This window comes from Dendrobates tinctorius, unplaced genomic scaffold (assembly GCF_039654945.1).
Source record: "Dendrobates tinctorius isolate UK_male_01 unplaced genomic scaffold, ASM3965494v1 ptg000395l, whole genome shotgun sequence".
NCBI lineage: Eukaryota > Metazoa > Chordata > Amphibia > Anura > Dendrobatidae > Dendrobates > Dendrobates tinctorius.
Genome location: NW_027362061.1, coordinates 820233 through 838306, shown reverse-complemented (window position 1 = coordinate 838306; position 18074 = coordinate 820233). Strand labels below are relative to the sequence as shown.

Sequence of the window (18074 nt, the reverse complement as noted above, 5' to 3'; positions counted from 1 at the left end):
GAAGGCTTTTTAGCCCTTTCCTCAGACTGTAGCTCCTGGGCACAGGCCCTCACTCCTGTCCCTTCACTATAAAGCCTAGGCTCCATTATACAGCTGTACAGGGGTCTAGTGAAGGCTTTTTAGTCCTTTTCTCAGTCTGTAGCTCCTGGGAACAGGCCCTCACTCCTGTCCCTTCACTATAAAGCCTGGGCCTCCTTATACAGCTGTACAGGGGTCTAGTGAAGGCTTTTTAGTCCTTTCCTCAGTCTGTAGCTCCTGGGAACAGGCCCTCACTCCTGTCCCTTCACTATAAAGCCTGGGCCTCATTATACAGCTGTACAGGGGTCTAGTGAAGGCTTTTTAGTCCTTTCCTCAGACTGTAGCTCCTGGGCACAGGCCCTCACTCCTGTCCCTTCACTATAAAGCCTGGGCCTCATTATACAGCTGTACAGGGGTCTAGTGAAGGCTTTTTAGCCCTTTCCTCAGACTGTAGCTCCTGGGATCAGGCCCTCACTCCTGTCCCTTCATTATAAAGCCTGGGCCTCATTATACAGCTGTACAGGGGTCTAGTGAAGGCTTTTTAGCCCTTTCCTCAGACTGTAGCTCCTGGGCACAGGCCCTCACTCCTGTCCCTTCACTATAAAGCCTGGGCCTCATTATATAGCTGTACAGGGGTCTAGTGAAGGCTTTTTAGCCCTTTCCTCAGACTGTAGCTCCTGGGAACAGGCCCTCACTCCTGTCCCTTCACTATAAAGCCTGGGCCTCATTATACAGCTGTACAGGGGTCTAGTGAAGGCTTTTTAGCCCTTTCCTCAGTCTGTAGCTCCTGGGCACAGGCCCTCACTCCTGTCCCTTCACTATAAAGCCTGGGCCTCATTATACAGCTGTACAGGGGTCTAGTGAAGACTTTTTAGCTCTTTCCTCAGACTGTAGCTCCTGGGATCAGGCCCTCACTCCTGTCCCTTCACAGTAAAGCCTGGGCCTCATTATACAGCTGTACAGGGGTCTAGTGAAGGCTTTTTAGCCCTTTCCTCAGACTGTAGCTCCTGGGAACAGGCCCTCACTCCTGTCCCTTCACTATAAAGCCTGGGCCTCATTATACAGCTGTACAGGAGTCTAGTGAAGGCTTTTTAGCCCTTTCCTCAGACTGTAGCTCCTGGTCACCATGTGATCTCACCATATCCGTAACAAGCTAATTAAGGTGTGAAATTTTGGTCAAAATTATCTCAGTTCACAAATCTCCCAGGGTGCCCAAAGCTTTGCATCGCCCTTTTTGCAATTATGAAATTGTAATAAATGTCTCTCTCTCTATATATATAATTTTTTTGTTATTATTTTTGCCTAAAATACAAAGGCCATGTGTCATCTTAGAGGTTCGGCCTTTTAGAGATCATTTCATCTTCTTCTTACTACTGCTCACAATAACGGTCATTTTGACCCGGGGCGCCCACACTTTTACATGCCGCTGTCAATGCTTCATCCCGCTGATGCTCAATATTTAATAGGGTCTTACTATTAAACTTAATGAAAAGTTCGGTGAATTTCTTTGAGCTGTTATTACTAGAGATGAGCGAATATCGTCGGAGAAGTTGTTATTGGCTAATATCGCTTACCGAATAGCTGCATCGGGACCCCGGATCCCTGGAGCGCTCCCGATAATCAGCGGCATGTGTCGCCCTCCATGCAGGTGCTGTGACTATCACACAGCGCGACACACGCAGCTGATTATCGGGAGCGCTCCAGCACACTGAGTCCTGCACACACTGAGGCCCTGATCATGTGACCCCTGACTCCTCCCCTCCTGTGACCTCATCACAGGTCCTGTGTGCACAGAGCAGTCATATATGTGGCAGACACTCCTGGATCTTCTGCTTTCTGGGCCGGTTCCTCCTGTGAGTCCTATTAACCCTTTCGCTCCCTGTATTCTCCTTTCTGACAGGACAATATCTGAATTCGGATAGTGTGACAGGAATTTAAGCAATGTGGAAGGAAAAAATGACAATTTTACTTTTTTCCTCACAAAAATGTGACTTTAGCCCCAAAATTGGCAGCGTAACAAATCCTTATTTTCCCCACTGTAGTTTGTAGACTCCATATACAGATCCCTTAAGTGAGAAAAGAGCTGAATTCCCCACTTAAGTTATTGCATTTTGGAAATTGCCCCCACTGGGAATTTATCTCCAGGTAAAGGCACAATTGTGTCTCCATGGGGGTTGTGCTCACAGCCCAACATCGTGCGGCCTCCAATAAATGCCACCCCGCACCATTACTGACCACTGCCAAACCGGTCATGCTGAAGGATGTTGCAGGCAGCAGATCGCTCTCCACGGCGTCTCCAGACTCTGTCACAGCTGTCACATGTGCTCAGTGTGAACCTGCTTCCATCTGTGAAGAGCACAGGGCGCCAGTGGTGAATTTGCCAATCTTGGTGTTCTGTGGCAAATGCCAAGCGTCCTGTACGGTGTTGGGCTGTGAGCACAACCCCCATCTGTGGATGTCGGGACCTCAGACCATCCTCATGGAGTCAGTTTCTAACCGTTTGTGCAGACACATGAACATTTGTGGCCTGCTGAAGATCATTTTGCAGGTCTCTGGCAGTGCTCCTCCTGTTCCTCCTTGCATAAAGGTGGAGGTAGCGGTCCTGCTGCTGGGTTGATGCCTTCATACGGCTCCCTCCACATCTCCTGGTGTACTGACCTGTCTCCTGGTAACGCCTCCAGCCTCTGGACACTACGCTGACAGACACAGCAAACCGTCTTGCCACAGCTCGCATTGATGTGCCATCCTGGATGAGCTGCACTACCTCAGCCACTTGTGTGGGTTGTAGAGTCTGTCTCATGCTACCATTAGTATGAAAGCACAACCAACATTCAAAAGTGACCAAAACATCAGCCAGAAAGCTTTGGTGCTGAGATGGGGTCTGTGGTCCCCACCTGCAGAACCACTCCTTTATTGAGGGTGTCTTGATAATTGCCAATAATTTCCATCTGTTGTCTATTCCATTTGCACAACAGCATGTGAAATTGATTGTCAATCAGTGTTGCTTCCTAAGTGGACAGTTTGATTTCACAGAAGTTTGATTTACTTGGAGTTATATTCTGTTGTTTAAGTGTTCCCTTTATTTTTTTGAACAGTGTATATAGAGAGATAGATTTTTTTTTTCTTTGCGTTGGAGGGTTCAATTCCAGCTATTGCTGTGGGATCTGTGATTTCTATCAACTCCACTGTGTACAGGATAATAGAGTATAATAAAGTAGTTATGGACGTGACGTAACTAACATTGTGCAGTGACTCTGCTTTCCATATAGTGACAGATATTTCTTGTTGCTGAAACTGTGATTTTTTTTCCACTTTAAACCTTTTTTAAACCCCTCTGATCAGTGCGATCATACAACATACAAGCCTCTGATGGCTCCGGTGATGCCCTGTACTACTGTAGTGCCGTGTATCATCACTGCCTGTCAGTGTAATACTAACGGCCCCATACACATGAGATCAGAGTTGGCTGAACGGTCATTTGGTAGACGGCGATCTCTCCCGACTCCCCCATACACACAAATATTCCAGCTTTCCTGTGGTCTGTATGACAGAGTCGCCTCCAGACTCCTCTAGAGGAGGATTATCTACAGGAAGAACAAACGGATTATCCTCTGAAATTCAGGATGTCAGATCCTTCTCTGCCCTGACATCATCTGTCGGGAGGCCCCCAAATACATTATATGGTCGGCCAAACCCCCCCGAAATCAGTGCTTTCATGGAACTTTAGTCTAATGTGTATGGGGGCGTTATAAGGTAACTTATTGGACGCTGCCTCTGGCCTAATAGACCTTCATACATTGCAGCCCAGACCCCATTATTAGGCATGTAAGTATCGCAGTAACTAGGCCGCCCCATACTATCGAGTACTTGGAGGCGGGGGGCATTCAGCCAAACTCTGTCACACCTTCTTAGATGTCATGTTTGCTTTTCACAGCAGCAAGGGGTTAAACTGTCCGGGTTTTTGTTGAAGCCTCAGGCTATGTGCACACGCTGCGGTTTTTGCTGCGGTTTTTGCTGCGGTTTTGGCCGCTGCGGATCTGCAGCAGTTCTGCAGACAGTGTACAGTAGCATGTTATCCTATGGGATTTACATTCTGCTGTGCAGATGCTACAGATTTTTAACTGCGGAAAAGCTGCGGTTTTGAATCCGCAGAAAGAATTGACATGTCAATGGTTTCTGCGGACTCTGCTGCGGTTTGCCACCTATTCCATTGTCCAGGTGGCAAAACCGCAGGTAAAACCGCAGATAAGAATCCGCAGACCAATCCGCAGTGTGTGCACATGTGTCTTCTGCTTTTTGCTTATTTTTTTCTTCTTACAAGAATTGTTGGAGCCAATTTTTCTTTAGAAACATTTTAACCCCTTAACCCCCAAGGGTGGTTTGCACGTTAATGCCCGGACCAATTTTTACAATTCTGACCACTGTCCCTTTATGAGGTAATAACTCTGAAACGCTTCCATGGATCCCGGTGATTCTGACATTGTTTTCTCGTGACATATTGTACTTCATGATAGTGGTAAAATTTAATTCATATAAATTGCGTTTATTTGTGAAAAAAATGGAAATTTGGCGAAAATTTTGAAAATGTAGCAATTTTCTAACTTTGAATTTTTATGCTCTTAAATCACAGAGATACGGCACACAAAAAACTTGATAAATAACATTTCTCACATGTTTACTTTACATCAGCACAATTTGGGAATCAAATTTTTTTTTAGTTAGGAAGTTATAAGGGTTAAAAGTTGACCAGCAATTTCTCAGTTTTACAACACCATTTTATTTTTATGGCCCACATCACAATTGAAGTCACTTTGAGGGGTCTATATGATACAAAATACCCAAAAGTGACACCATTCTAAAAACTGCACCCCTCAAGGTGCTCAAAACCACATTCAAGAAGTTTATTAACCCTTCAGGTGCTTCACAGGAATTTATTAAATATTTAAAAAAAAAAAAAAGAACATTTAACTTTTTTTTACAAAAAAATTGCTTCAGGTCCATTTTTTTTTTATTTTACCAAGGGTAACAGGAGAAATTGGACTGCAAAAGTTATTGTGCAATTTGTCCTCAGTACGCTGATACCTGATATGTGGGGGGAACCACTGTTTCGGCGCATGGCAGAGCTCAGAAGGGAAGGAGCGCTGTTTGACTTTTTCAATGCAAAATTGGCTGGAATTCAGATCGGATGCCATGTCACGTTTGGAGAGCCCCTGATGTACCTAAACAGTGGAAACCCCCCACAAGTGACCCCATTTTGGAAACTATACACGCCAAGAAGCGTATCTAGATATGTAGTGAGCACTTTGAACCCCCCAAGGGCTTCACAGAAGTTTATAAAGTACAGCCGTACAATTAAAAAATCATATTTTTTCCACAAAAATGATCTTTTTACCCCTAATTGTTATTTTCTCAAGAGCAACAGGACCCTAAAAGTTATTGTGCAATTTTTCTTGAGTACGCTGATACCCCATATGTGGGGGTAAACCCCTATTTGGGCGCATTGCAGAGCTCAGAAGGGAAGCAGCGCCATTTGACCTTTTTGGCTGGAATTGAGATCGGACGCCATGTTGCATTTGGAAAACTCCTGATGTACCAAAACAGTGGAAACTCCCTAATTCTAACTCCAACCCTAACCCCAACACACCCCTAACCCCAACACACCCCTAGCCCTAACCCTAGCCCTAATGGGAAAATGGAAAATTTTTTCTAATTTTATTATTTTTCCCTAACTAAGGGGGTGATAACGGGGGGTTTGATTTACTATTTATGGCGGTTTTTATATTTGGCAGCTGTCACACGCTAAAAGACGCTTTTTATTCTAAAAATAGTTTATGCATCACCACATATTGAGAGCTATAATTTTTCCATATTTTGACTCACAGAGTCATGTGAGGTCTTATTTTTTGCGGGACAAGTTGACGTTTTTATTGGTACCATTTTCAGGCACGTGACATTTTTTGATCGCTTTTTATTCCGATTTTTGGGACACAGAATGAACAAAAACCAGCGTTTCATGAATTTCTTTTGGGGGGGGTGCGTTTACACCGTTACGCGTGCGGTAAAATTGATAAAGCGGTTTTATTCTTCGGGTCAGTACGGTTACAGCGATACCTCATTTAGGTCGTTTTTTTATGTTTTTGTCGGTTTTATGCAATGAAAACTATTTTATATAAAAAATAATTATTCTTTGAGCTATAACTTTTTTATTTTTTCACGGATGATGCTATATGGCAGCTCGTTTTTTGCGGGACAAGATGTCGTTTTCAGCGGTACCATGGATATTTATATCCGTCTTTTTGATCGCGCGTTATTGCACTTTTTGTTCGGCGGTATGATGATAAAGCATTATTTTTTGCTTCGTTTTTTATTTTTATTTTTTAAGAGGTTCAACAAAGGGGTTAATTAGTGGGACAGTTTTATAGGGCGGATCGTTATGGACGCGGCGATACCTAATATGTGTACTTTTATTTATTTTTTTTCTTTCAAAAAATGAATTTATTAGGGAATATATATATATATTTTTTTTTTATTTATTTAGTGATTTTTTTATAAATTATTTTTAAACTTTTTTTTTTTTAACTTTATTACATTGTCCCAGGGGGGACATAAATGTCATGTGACAGATCGCTGATCTGTCACATCACAGATCGCTGTGAGAGATCAGCGATCTGTCACCAGCAGTGCTGCAGGCTTCCTCATGCTGGCGCTTTGCAGGCATGAGGAAGCCGCCTCCCTGCAGGCCCCCGAAGGTCCCCGCCGCCATTTTGGATTCGGGGACCTGCAGGGAAGGAGCCCCCCCCCGCAGCAGTGCTGCACATCGCGCTGCTGTGGGGGTCTCAGGGAAGCACGGAGGGAGCCTCCTCCTTGCCGATGCTTCCCTAAACCCCCGATACACTGAGATCGTGTTTGATCGCAGTGTGCCAGGAGTTAACGTGTCGGGGCAGTTCGTGACCGCCCCTGACACATAGTGTCGGGTGTAAGCTGTGATAATCAGCTGACACCCGGCCGCGATCAGCTGCATTCCCCCCGTGAGCGCAGCTGATCGCGCTAGACGTACTATCCTGTCCTTGGGACTTAGGTCCTAGGTCACATGGATGGAATAGTACGTCTAATGTAGGAAAGGTGTTAATATCGGCTTTTTCTGGAGTTTTTCTTGTAATATAGGAAAGACTAAGGCCAGAAATAAACCCCATAAATCACTGTACATGGAGACTTTGGGATCAGATCATTTCTGTCCGCGTTGATTGTGGAAACTAAAAATCTTTTCTAAAAGCCTCAAACTTCTGTGTGTGACTCAGAGCTGAGATCTAACATGAGAGCAGATTCCAGTGCGGGGAAGACGGGAAACCTTCATATAGACGGCCGGTGGGGATGGAGGCAGTGACCGACTCTGGCCAAATCTGTCTCTAGAGCCGCAGTAGAAGATGAAGATGTCGTCCTCATCATGAAGGAGTTATTTCTCATGTCGCGTGTAATGAATATCTCCTGCAGTATTGCTAATGCCGATTCCAGTGTCGGTAATGAGACGAGAATTAGCGTTATGGAAGATGAGTCTATGAGGAACATGTTCAGCTGCCGACTCCGAGGAGGAAACTGCTTGTTGTCTGTGGCCTAAATATATAGGTTTTATTAGTAGATGTCAGGGAAGAAAACTAAACCCTGTAAGATAATAAATCTCCTCATATGTTTCCCTTATTATTTCCAGTAATTGTATTATTACACAGGATTCTTATGATGTTACATCGGATCATCTTCTTCTCATTCAGGTCTCTACAATATCGGATCCTCTCAGTGAAGATGTTCTACAAAAGAGAATTTTCCTGATTTACCCATCAAGGATGGATATGGACAGAGACAAGATGGCGGAGAGGATGTTACACCTCACCCTAGAGATCCTCTTCCGTCTCACTGGAGAGGTGAGAGATTCTGATGACGTCACATTACATCATTCTTATCTATGGGAATAACAGATGGACAGAACTGGAGAGGTGAGGACTCTGGAAATGTCTGTAGTGAGATTTATTAATGTCTCTCCATAACCAGGATTACACAGTGGTGAAGAAGACCTCTAGTGATCGCTGTCAGGACCCTGTGTCTGAGGGATGGGGAAGACCCCTGAGCCCAATCACGGGGCCTCCACCTCACCCCCTGATCCATGAGGACATCAATGATCAGAAGATCCTAGAACTCATCTACAAGATGACTGAGCTGCTGACAGGAGAGGTGACACTGCTGGGAATGCTGGGACATTATACAGTAACACTATGAAGGGATCGGGGGGATGACGGTATCATTCTATGTGTCAGGTTCCTATAAGATGTCAGGATGTCGCTGTCTATTTCTCCATGGAGGAGTGGGAGTATTTAGAAGGACACAGAGATCTGTACAAGAACGTCATAATGAAGGTTCCCCAGCCCCTCACATCACCAGGTAATAGACAGGACTAAATACACACGGCCTATAATTATCTGTAGGTAGAGAATGAATTCAGTCCCTGTATGTGTTTCCTCCAGATCTATCCAGTAAGAGGACTACACCAGAGAGATGTCCCCGTCCTCTTCCTCCACAGGACTGTAACCAAGAAGATCCCAGTGCTCCTCAGGATCACCAGGTAGATGGAGAGAAGGTGTCAGGAGATCTCCCCTATGATGTGTAGACGGCTGTGAAGGTCTTGTGCTCAGTCTTGTTTTATCCACCAGTATTATATGTTTTATACTTGTGTAATGAGAGCGGTGGAGATGGCAGGATTAGAGCTGATCATAGATGGGACTTCTCCATCTGTCGGTGACTTTTACAATATTTGTTTCAGGGTGAAGATCTGACCCATATTAATGCTACAGAGACATATGTGAGGGGTGATGAGCGGTGTAAAGAGGAGATTCCCACATATGACTACCCAGGTGAGTAGTAACCCCTGAATGCAGAGAAGTCACAGATTCCTCTCAGTCACCGGCTGTGGCTGCTTTATCGGTGGTGTAGTCCGGCCGTATTACCATGATCACCATTTTGCCTCTAGACCACAACATTCTCCTCCACCCAAAACTGTTCAAATGACTTTGGGCAGTGAAAGCCCTTTTCTATAGAATTTACAACCAATTACATTGTTTTTGATCCTAAGGAATTCAGATTACTGCACAGTCTCTCCTGAAATGGGGAGCAATATTATTTCTCTAATCTTCTGCTCAGGATCCATAGTAGCTCCAATGATCCACCATAAATGAGGGCAACTCTGGTTTACTGTTGTGTAATCTGTATTTGTAGTTTTCAGTTAATGAGATTCTCGTGCTCTGGGGCGGGGCTGTGGGTGGGGCTGTGGGTGGGGCTTTATGTGGTGCTCTGATTACATATTCATCTGTATTGGCTTATGACAGGTCGCTGATCCCTCACTGACCTGCCCCCCATTATTACATAATGCATATAATAGCATTGATATTATTGTTGATAATGCCTATAATATTGTGGCTATTGTGAGGCTTAGAAAAAAATTACATCCAGCAAAATGTCACCGGCGATGGCGGCGCCTGCGCAGTAGCCTCTATATCAACTATATGAATTTTTTTTTGTTAGGAAGTTATAAGGGTTAAAAGTTGACCAGCAATTTCTGATTTTTACAACAAGATTTACAAAACCCTTTTTTTTTAGGGACCACCTCACATTTGAAGTGAGTTTGGGGGTCAATATGACATAAAATGCCCAAAAGTGACACCATTCTGAAGAGTGCACCCCTCAAGGGGCTCAAAACCACATTCAAGAAGTTTATTAACCCTTCAGGTGCTTCACAGGAATGAATGGAATGTGGAAAGAAAAAATATACATTTACTTTTCTTTCACAAAAATTTTCATTTAGACCTAATTATTTTTTACTTTCGCCAGGGTAACAGGAGAAAATGGACAATACATTTTGTTTTGCAATTTCTCCTGAGCATGCCGATACCCCATATGTGGGGGAAATCTACTGCTTGGGCGCACGGCAGGGCTCGGAAGGGAAGGAGCGCCATTTGACTTTTTGAATGTAAAATATGCTGTAATAATTAGCGCTTGCCATGTTGCGTTTGCAGAGCCCCTGATGTGCCTAAACAGTAGAAACTCCCAAAAAGGGACCCCATTTTTTAAACTAGACCCCTTAGGGAACTTATCCAGATGTGTATTGAGCACCTTGAACCCACAGGTGCTTCACAGACGTTTATAACATGGCGCCATGCAAATAAAAAAAGAAAATATGATTTTTCACAAATCTTTTTAGCTCCATATTTTGCATTTTCATAAGGGTAACAGGAGAAATTGCTCCATACAATTTGTAGTGCAATTTCTCCTAAGCTCGCTGATATCCCATATGTGGGAGAATACTACTGCTTGGGCGCATGGCAGAGCTTGGAAGGGAAGGAGCGCCATATTGGAGAGCAGATTTTGCTGGAATTGTTTGTGGGTGACATGTCACATTGTCAGAGCCCCTGAGGTGCCAGAACAGCATAAGCCCCAAAAGTGACTGCATTTTACCAAATACTTCCCTGAATGAATTCTTCTAGTGGTGCAGTGAGCATACTGACACCACAGCTGTTCCATAGACAATTATACCATTAGGCAGTGAAGAAGAAATAATGACATTTTTACAATTAAAATGTTGTTTTAACCCCAGATTTTACACTGGAAAATAGGTAGATAGGTAAATGGTCACTACACCCAGAGATGAATTCCCTCCTGAAGTGACCCCATTTTGGAAATGACACCCCTCTGGGAATTCATCTATGCATATAGTAACCATTTTCACTACATGGATGATTTCCAGAAACTCGTAGAAGTTTCAGAGCAAAAATTGCAAAAATGTTATTGTAGTGCCCAATATATTGTGCCGAGCTTGTGTCTCTGGAGACCTCCCCCCACCTACCCCCGGAAATTGTTATTTCAGCTCTACTCAAATGTGTCTGTCACTAAATAACCCAAATGCTTGAATGTCAAAACAGTTCAAAAACGTGGTTCTGTGTGGAAGATTGTAAAGCCGTCATGGAGGCATAAGGCTGGCAATGATGGGCATTGTGGGTAATAATAGCGGGCATCATGCCTCATTCCTCTCTAGGAACATACACGACATGTTCTCTGGGGGTTCTTTCTTGTTTCAGTTACTGGGATGAGTGCAATAAAATGTCGCTCAGTGAGTCTTCTGACATCTTCACATTATAAAGGATTGGTGGGGACAAAATTATCAAAAACAAGATTTTCAGTGACCTTTTCCTGATAATCAAGGAAAGTATCTGCATTTCCGGCTTTTTTGTATAACACAAAAGATTTCTATGTGGCCACCTGAAACAAATACATGACTAACTTTTTATACCAGATCTATGATTTTCTTGATACCTGGTATGGCTGTAGAACCTGATCTGCAAGGTCCACACCCCCATATATTTGTGGTAGTCAATGACAGACACAGGTTTTGGAGTAGTGGATCCCTGTTGGTCTGCAGTGGCCCTTGTGGCATCTGTGTGGATCGAGCTCAGGATAAAAATATCATTTTTATCCTTATACTTAAGGGCAAGCAGCTCTCCATTGTGTAAAGCCCCTGACTGCCCCTTTCGGAACTTTTTGCTGAGCAATGATTGTGGAGACCTCTGACGGTTTTTGTGAATGGTCCCACAAGCCCCTATGTTATGTTCAACCAGACTTTTAAATAGAGGTATGCTGGTGTAGTAGTTGTCAACATACAGATTGTAGCCTTTTTGTAAAAATGGAGTTATCAGCTCCCAAACCATTTTTCCAGATGTCCCCAGATAAGAGGGGCATCCTGTTGGGTTTAGTTGGCTGTCTTTCCCCTCATAAATGTGAAAAGCTGATGTGTATCCGATTGAACTCTCACACATTTTATAGAGCTTTATTCCGAACCTTGCCCTCTTAGAAGGAATAAATTGCTTGAGGTGCAGTCTTCCTTTCAATTTTACAAGGGACTCATCAATGGAAATGTTTTCTGTTGGGGTGTAGAGCTTTAAGAACAAGAACTTTTCTGTAAAGTCTTCGATGATCGGTCTGATTTTGAATAGTCTGTCATGTTCTGGGACATTTCTGGGCAGGCATTGACTATTGTCATTAAAATGCCAAAATCTCATGAGCATTTGATAACGGGTCCTAGGAAGAACGGCAGAAAACATAGCGGTTGCTTGAACAGGGCAGTTGGACCAATAGGACTGAATGCTCATTTTTTTAACAAGCCCCATAGCGACTGTAAGTCCTAAAAATTTTTTCAATTCTAGGACATTAGTTGGTGTCCATAAATTTGACCTAGCATAATAGGATCGTGGATTCTGGCTGATGAATTGGGACACATATAAATTTGTAGGACAATATGCTCTAGCAAGCTATCTGTCAGAAACAAATTAAAAAAAATAATTGGTCCCAAATTTTCCACCTCCACATTTATACCAGGAATGGCATTAAAATTAGGGATGAATGGAGTAGCCTAATCCGAAGCCTCCCATCTGGGAAATGCTACATCAAGAGGCAAAGCCCCTTGGACATTGGTGTGCGCCAATTCTCGAGCACTAGGGACAGCGCTAGTACTGGGCATTGTTCCCTGAGTTGGAGACATTTCTCCAGAAGCGCTATTTGTCCTTCTTGTTGTACTGGTCCTTGTGTGTGAGGATGGACCAGAATCACTGCTCATTTCTGAGCTATCACTGTCGCTGCTACTAAAGCCCTCGAAATCCACATCGCCATCTGACACTGCACTTTCTTCGCTGTCAGAACATAAAAGTGCATAAGCCTCCTCTGTACTATAATACTGACGGGACATTTTATTCATTTTTATTTTTTTACCGGAAATTGAAAACTACGACGTGACCAAATAATTGGGGAAACATTTGAGAAAAGCCTAATTCTTTAGCCTAATCCTAACTTTAGGATAAACCCTAACTTTAGCCCCAACACTAACCCTAACTATAGCACTAACCCTAACCTGCCTTATTTGTATTTTTTTACTTTATACCACAATCGCTGACTGACACAGCTGTTGGCAGCAGCACTTGTAACACTGTTTCTCCTCTAATCTCTCACTGACAGGAGATCTGAGGAGAAACAGCGTTTTTATGGGGCAGATCGCCCGGGAAAGTTGATTGCTGCAGCAAACTTTCCTAGTGATTTGTTTCATTGGCTGGTGTGACGCTGATGTCATCAGGACCTGAACAAATCAGATCTCAATGAGGTCAAGGGTCACAGGAAGCGTTGTGCGGTGGAATCCCCTAGTTATAAGGTATGTGGGGTCCCGATGAGCACAAAACCGCCAACCGTAGACAAACGTCCGCGCTGCACAAAGCCCTGCTAGCGCCGACGTTTATCTAACGTTGGTGGTCACGAAGCGGTTAAGTTAAGGGTACAATCATTTCTATCCAGGCCTATTTCATGAGTTTTATTTTTTTTTTAATTCTGTGGAAACCTGGTTGAAAAGCAATGTCTGACTTTCATTTGCTCATTTTCATAGATTTTTTTATTTATTATTGCTTTTGTCAGATTCTTATTTCTGTGACCATTGTGGGTTTTTCTGTCATTAAACGAGGGGCACCAACAATTTTAACCACGTGTGTAGGAGGAATGAATATTTTGACGCCACGGCTACTTCCCGGAAATTAACACTTAGTGGATGTTGGAGAGTGAAAATTACACATTTGCCATTTTCTTACCCAGCACATAGTGCCCAGATTGTGCTCCAGGAGACACACACCACAAATTAAGTGGATTCTTCTCACTATAATATTGCTAAATACAGGGATCCTAGATGTTGTTTGCGCACACTGCAAGACTCAGAAGTGAGAGCGGATTTTGCTGGATTGGTTTATAGAAACTCTGTTACTTTTCAGCAGCCTTTGAGCCACTAATAGTGTGGGAACCTCTGTTTTTCCACTGACAGATGATGGACCTGAGTGGGGACTTGTTTTTTGTGAGATGAGAATTGGTATTATTTTCACCTACATAACATTGATTGTTCATTCTGCCTCCCAAATATTGAATAAAAAGAAACCAAACAGTTGAACACCGCACACTACTCGTTCATCCAACAAGGTTTTCTATTAGACTGTGAACTGTCATTGTCTTGGTAAATAATTAAAGTTTTTTACATAGCTTGCCATTTTTATGGACAGTTTAAGTAGAAATGTTCAAAAATATAAAACTCAAGGATATTTTATTAAAAATAATTTTTTTTTTTTATCTTAGCAGATGAATGTACCAGGAGATCAGAGGGACAGCTGACATCTTCAAGTTTTAAATCTGATGATCTTGAGATCTTACAAGATACAACTGAAGTGATTGCCATTACTCCAGATATAGTATCATCCATTCACAGCAAAGATCTGTCATCTGATCCTATGAAACAGGTCCCATCTTCTGATTCATTACTGACTAATAAGAAAAATCAAAGTCACAAAAGAGGCATTACAAAACAAACTGCTCCTTTAGCAAAGAAGCTTTTTTCATGTTCAGAATGTGGGAAATGTTTTGCATGTAAATCATTGCTTGTTGCTCACCATAGAACTCACACAGGGGAAAAGCCTTTTTCCTGTTCAGAATGTGGGAAATGTTTTAATCAGAAATCGGTTCTTGATAGACACCAGAGAGCTCACACAGGAGAGAAGCCTTTTTCCTGTTCAGAGTGTGGGAAATGTTTTAATCAGAAATCGGTTCTTGATAGACACCAGAGAATTCACACAGGAGAGAAGCCTTTTTCCTGTTCAGAATGTGGGAAATGTTTTACACATAAATCAGATTTTGTTACACACCATAGAACGCACACAGGAGAGAAGCCTTTTTCCTGTTCAGAATGTGGGAAATGTTTTACACATAAATCAGATTTTGTTACACACCATAGAACGCACACAGGAGAGAAGCCTTTTTCCTGTTCAGAATGTGGGAAATGTTTTACACATAAATCAGATTTTGTTACACACCATAGAACGCACACAGGAGAGAAGCCTTTTTCATGTTCAGAATGTGGGAAATGTTTTCACAAAAAATCACTTTTTCTTATTCACCAAAGAACTCACACAGGAGAGAAGCCTTTTTCCTGTTCAGAATGTGGGAAATGTTTTAACCAGAAATGGCATCTTCTTAGTCACCAGAGAACTCACACGGGGGAGAAGCCATTTTCCTGTTCAAAATGTGGGAAATGTTTTAACCAGAAAGGGAATCTTGATATACACCAAAGAACTCACACAGGAGAGAAGCCTTTTTCCTGTTCAAAATGTGGGAAATGTTTTGCACATAAATCACTGCTTGTTACTCACCATAAAACTCACACAGGAGAGAAGCCTTTTTCCTGTTCAGATTGTGGGAAATATTTTATCCGGAAAGAGAATCTTGTTAGACATCAGAGCAGTCACACAGGGGAGAAGCCTTTTTCCTGTTCAGAATGTGGGAAATGTTTTGCACGTAAATCACTGCTTGTTCCTCACCATAGAACTCACACAGGGGAGAAGCCTTTTTCCTGTTCAGATTGTGGGAAATATTTTAACCGGAAAGGGAATCTTGTTAGACATCAGAGCAGTCACACAGAGGAGAAGCCTTTTTCATTTTCTTAATGTGGGAAATATTTTACTTGGAAATCAACTCTTAATAAACATCAGAGATGTCACATAGGGGAGAAGCCTTTTTTATGTTCATAATGTTGATATAGTTTTAACGGCGAGTACTCCGGCAGCTGTGCTCTGCTTGTGAGCAATACATTATGTCCCTGCCATGTGCTGCTTACAAGCATGAACCAGTTGCTGGTATCAGAGCAGGATTCAGCAAGGGAGCGCCGGGTAGGTAAGTGTAATGCTTTTTTTTTTAATGTTTTGTGATGGGGCCATGGATACCAGGATGGGGGCCAATTATAAGGATTGGGCTATGCATACCAGGACTGGAATGGGGGGCCAGTCATACCCGAATAGTGATGGTGCCCTGCATACTAGGAAGAGATGGGGGCCCTGCATACCAGGATAAGGATGGGGGCCATGCATACTACGATGAGATGGGGCACTGCATACCAGGAGCGGGATGGGGCCAATCATGCCACAATAGGATGGGACCCTGCATACTAGGATAAAGATGGGGCCATGCATACTACGATGAGATGGGGCACGGCATACCATGAGTGGGATGGGGCCAATCATGCCACAATAGGATGGGACCCTGCATACTAGGATAAGGATGGGGCCATGCATACTAGGATAGGGATGAGGGATCTATGTATACCAGGGTAGGGATGAGGGGGCCATGTGTATCAGAATAGGGATGAGGGGACCATATATACCAGGATAAGGGATATTAAGTACAGAATTAACCACATTTTTTGCTTCAAATTTTTTTTTCCTAATTTCCTCTAAACCTAGGTGCGTCTTATAGTCCAAAAAACACGGTTTATATATATTTTTTTCTCAGTGAACTCATTCCTTATGTTTGGCCTCATTAAAATAAAAACACTCATAGTCCGCTGGCGTGCCGGCTCCAATTCAGTGGTGTTGAGACTCACTGTCCCGGGGCTTATGTGAGGTTCTCACATCACACGAGCCCTGCACCCAATCAGCGTCAGCTTCACTGCTCCTTCCTTCGGACATATTGAACATGAACAGGAAGCCAGGGCTGCGGCTGCTCTCTGACGGCTTCATGATGCTTGATTTGTCCGAAGGTGGGGACAGTGACGTCAGCGCTGATTGGGCACACTGCTCACATCACATAACAACCTCAAGACACCCAAGAAAGCAGGTACCGAAAACCTTTTTAAACATCAAAAATCCCACACAGGGAAAAGTCATTATTATACCTAGAGTGTGAGAAATGAATTACAGGAAAATCGCATTTTGTTGACCTTCAAAAATAACTCAGACGAGGAGAACCTATATATATTATTCACAAATTGTACAAAAGCATGATGCACGTGGCGTGTGTTCAAGGATGGAATATTATATGGGAGTTTTATAAGATAAATTCAAGGTGAGAATATTATATGGGAGTTTTATAGGATAAATTCAAGATGAGAATATTATATGGGAGTTTTATAGGATAAATTCAAGGTGAGAATATTATATGGGAGTTTTATAGGATAAATTCAAGGCGAGAATATTATATGGGAGTTTTATAGGATAAACCAAATACCAACAGAAAATAAACGACCCAAAACAAACATTTATCATTAAAAATACCTCCTCTTCATTAGGTAAAGTATGAAAGAATTGCTCCATATTCCGATACCCGTCGCATCTTCATTTTTCATGATCTTGGGTTGGGTGAAGGCTTATATTTTGTGGGCCGAGCTGACGTTTTTAATGATACCATTTTGGTGCAGATATGATCTTCTGATCGCCTGTTATTGTATTTTAATGCAATAGTGTGGCGACCAAAAAACTTAATTCTGGCATTGTTTTACGTTTTTTCTCATTACGCCGTTTAGTGATCGCGTTAATTCTTTTTTTATGTTGATAGATCGGGTGATTCTGAATGCAGCAATACCAAATATGTATTTTTTTATTGTTTTATTTTAAATGGGGCAAAAGGGGGAATTTGAACTTTTATATTTTTTTTAATTTTTTTAATATTTTTAAAAACTTTTTTTTACTTTTGGCATTGTGAAGACATACAGCATTGTTCCTTAATTAACCAGACGACTATTTTTTAGCAAACGAAGAATAATAGAATGTTATCTGTATGTTGGCTTTAAATTTAAGTGTTGATTTCTAGTTGGTCAAGAAAACAGACTTTTGTTTGTGTAAGCTGGTAATAGTGACTTTTATTGTGCGCTTATCCTTGATCACTAGTGATGTTTGCTGATATGCTAATTATGCGTTATGTTATGGAGCCAGTTTGTTGACTTCTAAAGCAGAGAGGGAAAAACTATGCAAATAGTTTAAATAATCAAGTAATGCTACTTGTTCTCATCTCCATTCTTACCCTTAATGTAAATACTGAATGAGGGACACTTGTTAAGTGTACAAATAGGTTACAGGCCTCTGTATAAAGAGACAGAGAGAGAAACAGCTAGAGAGATTCTGCCAAGACATCTATACATCCCAAAAGGACCAGAGACAGGACGGCAGCCATTTACA

General features: G+C 42.4%; 1 pseudogene; it reads left to right on the top strand.

Annotated features, from left to right (window-relative positions):
• Window positions 1–14329: 14329 nt before the first annotated feature.
• LOC141076220 (uncharacterized) overlaps window positions 14330–18074 on the top strand; it is a 66052-nt pseudogene continuing 62307 nt past the window's right edge.